Genomic DNA, 6,140 nt, shown 5'->3' on the forward strand with positions numbered 1-6,140 from the left:
AGATGATGTTGGATGGTGTAAAAATAGTTTTAATGGATTGGTGTTCTTGGTGGGATCAAATCAGTGTTCAAATGTGATACTAAAGAAAGTGGGCTCAAAAGTTAAGATGCGATCGCAGGTTGAGCAGCGTGGGCAATGGGAGACGTGGGAGCAGCCAGGCAGCCCAGGTTCACCAAGCCACTAGACACACAGTGGCCCTCAGGCACCCAGCACCATGGGCCCTCTGCCATGATGCCCAAGAGGAAGGTCAGCTCTGCAGAGGGGGCCACCAAGGAGGAGACCAAGAGAGCAGATCGGCCAGGTTGTCAACCAAACCTGCTCCTCCAAAAGTGGAAATGAAGCCAAAAAAGGCAGCAGGAAAGGATAAATCTGCAGACAGAAAAGTGCAAACGAAAGGGGAAAGGGGAGCAAAGGGAAAGTAGGCCGAAGTGGCTGACCAGGAACCTAAAGATCTACCGGCGGAAAACGGAGAAACTAAAAATGAGGAGAGTCCAGATGAAGCAGGAGAAAAAGAAGCCAAGTCTGATTTACATCATATACCATGTCTTATCAGTGGTCCCTGTCTCCCTTCTTGTACAATCTGGAGGAATATTTTTATCAACTATTTTGTAAATGTGAGTTTTTTAGTAGCTCTAGAAACATTTTTAAGAAGGAGGAAATTCCATCTCATCCCATTTTTTTTAAGTGTAAATGCTTTTCTTTTTCAGAGGTGAAATCATTTGCTGATTGTTTATTTTTTGGTACAACCAGAAAACAGTGGGATATTGAATATGGGAGACTTTGATTGTGTTGGGTATCAGCTTAACATTCCACAGGTGGGGTAGTTTTTATATCCTATAATACAAAGCATACTAAATGGTAATTTGGAGTCAGTCATGTGTTTGCTATGTCTTTAACATTTTAAATTACTTCTATCTAATTTTAGGTATAATTGTTTCCTAAAGAAAACCACTCCTAGCTCTTGGCTCTCCCTGTCAGAATTGTGCGCATCTGTAACATCTTTGGTGTGATAGTCCAGTTTCCCTAGTAACTTTGTCAGCGAGCTGTGAAAGATTGAAAATTTGATTATATATGATATTAAATTGTGAATTGGTGGGACTTTGATGTAACAACATATCAACAGTTGAAGATAGTGGTACTTGATACTCTATTCAGGAAAGTTAGCCTCTAAATTTTAAGCTGGAAAGTCACTGGAATAACTGTTTAGAAAAGAAACACAACTACATGACTTTACATTTCTGGCACGTATGTTAAGAATTGTGTACAAATTGAAATGTCTCTGTACTGATCCTCAAAACCAATAAAATCTCAAAGAAAGAATTGTTTGAGGCACATGAAAAAATGTTAGGATGCATTGGGTTATAAAGTTGGGTGTTGAAGGAGTTTAGATGTCTCAGTAATCAATAATGAAAAGGTCAAGATCAGTTTATGTCAACGTGAAAATGACTAAGAATGAAGTCAAGAGTATTAGTGAAAAGAAAGACAGGGAGCCATATGCTAAATTTTTTTAAGAATGAGAGTATACGTATGTCAAGCAAAATGGTAGAAAATTACAGAAAGGGGAGTAATGGTACTTCAAGTATTCTGTTGCCTGTGGCTCTTAGTTGGGAGATGAATTAATTTGTTAGTAGTGATTTGGGTTATTTCATTAAAGGAAGAAGACAAAAACAATTGGGAACATTAATGAGGAATAAATGGAACACTTAACTCATCTCAAGGTTCAATTTTATATTGAAGAAAGAAAATACAGCCCTAGCTGGTTTGGCTCAGAGGATAGAGCATCGACCTGCAAACTGAAGAGTCCCAGGTTCGATTCCGGGTAAAGGCCCCTGCCCAGATTCCGGGCTCAATTCCGCAGTAAGGGGTGTGCAGATGGCAGCTAATCAATGACTATCTCTCACCATTGATGATTCTAACTCTCTCCCATTCTCTTACTCTCTGAAATCAATAAACATACGTTTTTAAAAAAGAAAATACACACACACACACACACACACACTAACAAAACTTCAAAGGAAGTCCTACCATCAGGAAACAGAATAGTCAAAGAACAAGATAAGAAAGTTATGAATAACTCTGAATTAATCTTCAAATAATCAACTATTACTTTACTGTTTCCTACAGAATGAGTATCCTTATGTAGTAAAACCCATTGTTTAATTTTTAAATAACACAGACATCAACAATGGTACCCTAAGTATTATTTTTCTAATGATAAGTCAGACACCACAAAATATAGCAAGTATAATATTTATTATTCAATATACTTGTTTTTAATAAAAAAGCTTTCTTCTTATAATTTTTATGTTTCTAAATTTACCTTCTTTCTGTTACCACATTCTCCAATCCAACTTGAAGCAATTTGAGAAAATTCTCCCTTGCAAACATGTGCATTGTGATCAATGTGTCTCAATCACAGATATTTGCATCAATTTCCATTTCATTGGGGGAGAATTTAATTAGTCCTATCAAATTTAATCAGTAAGTAGCTTGGCATTTAATTGGATAAGTCATCAGATTTTTTTTCCAATGGATTGAGTTTTTAGCTATTCTTGTTGACTGAGTTCACACCCTGAAATGAAATTTCACTAATTAAACCTCTAAAAATCTAAGACTTTTTTACTACTCTAGAAACTTTACTACTGTGTATTTTGTACAGTGTTGAGCTCATGACTTCTTTCCTTCCTGATGGCTCAACAGGTTGTCAACACTGGGTACATATTCCTGCATCCCTTCCTTCAGGTGCTAAGGTTAAAAAGATAAATGACAAAAGATTCCTGCCCTCTAGGTTCTCATAGCCAAATATTGTTGTTGTTGTTTTTTTTAAAAAAAAAAAAAAAAAGTAAAAAAGAAAAAAAGAAACCCACTGTTATAGCAAATGTTAATAATTTTTAAAAGTAATATGGAAACACCACCTAAAAAGTAATTCATTTTAGCTGAGTTAACGATGGGTATATAAAATTCAAGATTGCAACTTTGAAAAGTGACTAAGTGAAAGAAAAAAATTGATATTATATATACAAGGACCTATAGTATCTAAAGGATATGTCATATGGTGCATTGCATCCCTTGAGAATTAAATATTCTGTATGAGATGGCTATAAAACTTGTAGTGAGGCAATAAAGGGAGAGATCAGAAAGATTATGTCTTAGCTATTATGCCAAATCAGCTCAATGTTACCTTGAAAGTAAACACTGATGTAAGATTTGCCCTTACTTCTCCTTTAACAGCCTCACTTGGAGAAATACCCTCCTAGTCAAGCTAATAAGAATCAATATAATGCTTTGTTTTGTTTTGTTTCCCTCTAAAATTCAAAGAACAGTTTCCCTTCATGCCCTAGAAAGGAAGGGTTATGCTTATTCTCACAGAAATATCAACTACCATTTAGTCATATTGGATCATTTGAACAATTATTTTATTGCAAAATGTGTGAGTGTGTTCTTGTTTGTTTGACTGACTGTGCCTGCCTAATAATGTGAATTATTTGTTTAGTTATTTCCCACTTCATCTTCAAACACTACTGAATGCAGAAGATACCATTATGTATTTAGATTAGACAAAACACTAAAAACAATTGATTTTACTTTAAAAAAAAAACAAGATTATACACCATTCTAGCCAGGTTTTCCAAGATAATCCTCTTGTCTCTTATTAAGGAAATAGTATATAGCGATAAGCTTTGTGTATTTTTTTTCAAAATATGGAAAGAAAAAACAGTAAAAAAAATGCCATGTGCAATTATTGAAAATATTAATACAAGTATGTCTTTACTTAGTGATTTTTATTTTAATTTAGTAGGTTACTATTATTTCTGAAGCATCATTTTATGATGCATTTTATCTACCTGTATTATAATTCTTTATATTAATGACAAAGTGGAAATCAGCCTGTATAGTTACTCTACATTTGAAAAGGCTATTGAAAAATTTGTTTTCAAAGCCTGCGATTTTCAAAAGAAAAGGGAGTTAGTATTACCATGACTCACAAATAACTGAACTAATAACAATAATGATTATAACAAAAATAACAAGAAGTGAGCAAAAAAATATGCATGATCTCACGTAGCAATTTTGTTGTCAGTGTAAATGACAGTCAAATACTTTCAAAATCCATCTGCAGAAAACTAAAAATGGTAAGTTGAAAGAAGATCACACTATTTCAATCCCTCCACCTTAAAGGAGGTACCATTGTGGGATGCCAGCTCTGAATAAAAAAGACATTGTAAATTGTCTTTATGTTTCCAAAATGTGGGTTAAGTAAAACTAACTTTACTAATTACCTTATTAGCACATCTATAATGATTTTACTATATTTTGAGATTTGATATATAAGCATTATGAAAAAGATATCAGGGAAAAAAATGTGCAATTATATTTTTAAGGTAGTGGTAGAAAATTTTCTCAGATTTTTTTCTAATCCTATAATCTATACTAATAAAAGGGTAATATGCTAATTAGACTGGGTCAACGGGACATCTTCCAGTCATCCTGCCTTTCTTCCAGACAAAGCCACAGTGGCGGGGGCTGAGGCAGAGGTGGTTAGGGGCAATCAGGCCAGCAAGGGAGGGCAGTTAGGGGCGATCAGGCAGGCAGGCAGAGGGGTTAGGGGTGATCAGGCAGGCAGGCAGGCAGGCAGGTGAGCAGTTAGGAGCCATGGTCCCAGATTGCGAGAGGGATGTCTGACTGCCGGTTTAGGCCCAAAACCGGCAGTCGGACATCCCCTGAGGGGTTCCAGATTAAAGAGGGTGCAGGCTGGGCTGAGGGATCCCCCTCCCATGCACGAATTTTTTGCACTGGGCCTCTAGTAAAGTAATGAATAAGAAGGACAAAAATCTTTTAGTGCCTACCATGTCTTCTATTTTTTAGTATTCTCTCAACCCATTAAAATTATTTTCATATATCATTGGAGTGATCTTTACCCTCAATATAGTATCTATAACTTACATGAATTTTTACAATTACTGAGTATTTATGTATGAATATACAATGCATATAATTACTTTGCACATTTTCAAAATTTTACATTACAGTGTATTAGTTATCTAATGCTAATACCAAATTATCCCAAAATTTAACAGCTTAAAGCACGAAGGAATCCACAATCCAGAATCCAGGAGTAGCTTTGCTGTGTGGTTCCAACTCAAGATGCATCACAAATTTCAATCCAGTGGTTGATTAAGGCTACAGTCATTTAAAATTATTTTACTTGATTTTCACGGAGAGAAGGGAGGGAGGGGGAAGAGGGGATGTGAAAGCAAAACAGTGATTAGAGAATGAAACATCTATCAGCTGCCCCTGCACACCTCCGACCAAAGATCGAGCCTGCAACCCCAAGCATGTGCCCTGACCAGGAATCAAACCGGCAACCCTTTAGCACAGATTGATGCCCAACCAATTGAGCAATACTGGCCAGGGCTAAGGGTACAGTTATCTTAAAGCTTTGCTTTCAAGCTCACTTAACTGGTTATTGGCCACTTTCTGCACTCTACTTTACCTTTCTTACCAGACTATTCACACAGAATAATAATCATAGTATAATGCAGAATAATAGTGTTTGATATAAAGCAATTGATAGAAATCCTAGAAAAGGACAATGAGATTTATGGCCAAAGACCTCATGCGATATAAACATTAGTACTAATTATAATAACAAATGTATCATGGTATATCATATTGCCTTTGAGAGCAATTATTATTAGCATGTATGTTATAAATGGAAATGAAAGGCAAGATAACCATGTTAGACAAGATAATGCAAAATAACTAAAAATTATTTTTGTTATTGAGATATATTCAGACTTTGGAAAGAAAGTATTGACTTTTGTACTGATGCCATGACTGAAAAAAAAAAAAATGAGAGTCATGGATCGGGAAATGTATGAAAACAAAGGATAAATCAGAACATGTCAATCAGTCCAAGTTTCAATTTAATTTAATACTGAAGAGAAGCTATTTAATCATGAAGTTATCTGACAAGATCATTCGTGGAGAAATAATCTCTGGGAACAAGAGACCTAAGTATTGTTTTTTCCTTCCACCTTAACTCCATTTATCTGATTTTCCTGAATTAAAGTACTATTGAGACTAAGGGCTGCTGAGTACGTGTGAAAACTTGAGGCTCTGTGGGAGTCAGGGTCAGA

The 6,140-nt window shown here is 35.5% G+C and overlaps 1 pseudogene; it reads left to right on the top strand.

The window, feature by feature from the left end:
• Positions 1–231: 231 nt before the first annotated feature.
• On the top strand, positions 232–713 carry LOC139006131 (non-histone chromosomal protein HMG-14 pseudogene; annotated as a pseudogene).
• Positions 714–6,140: the final 5,427 nt, after the last annotated feature.

Source organism: Myotis yumanensis, unplaced genomic scaffold (genome assembly GCF_028538775.1).
Source record: "Myotis yumanensis isolate MYYU_CA2020_CCGP unplaced genomic scaffold, mMyoYum1.0.hap1 SCAF_3, whole genome shotgun sequence".
Taxonomy (NCBI): domain Eukaryota; kingdom Metazoa; phylum Chordata; class Mammalia; order Chiroptera; family Vespertilionidae; genus Myotis; species Myotis yumanensis.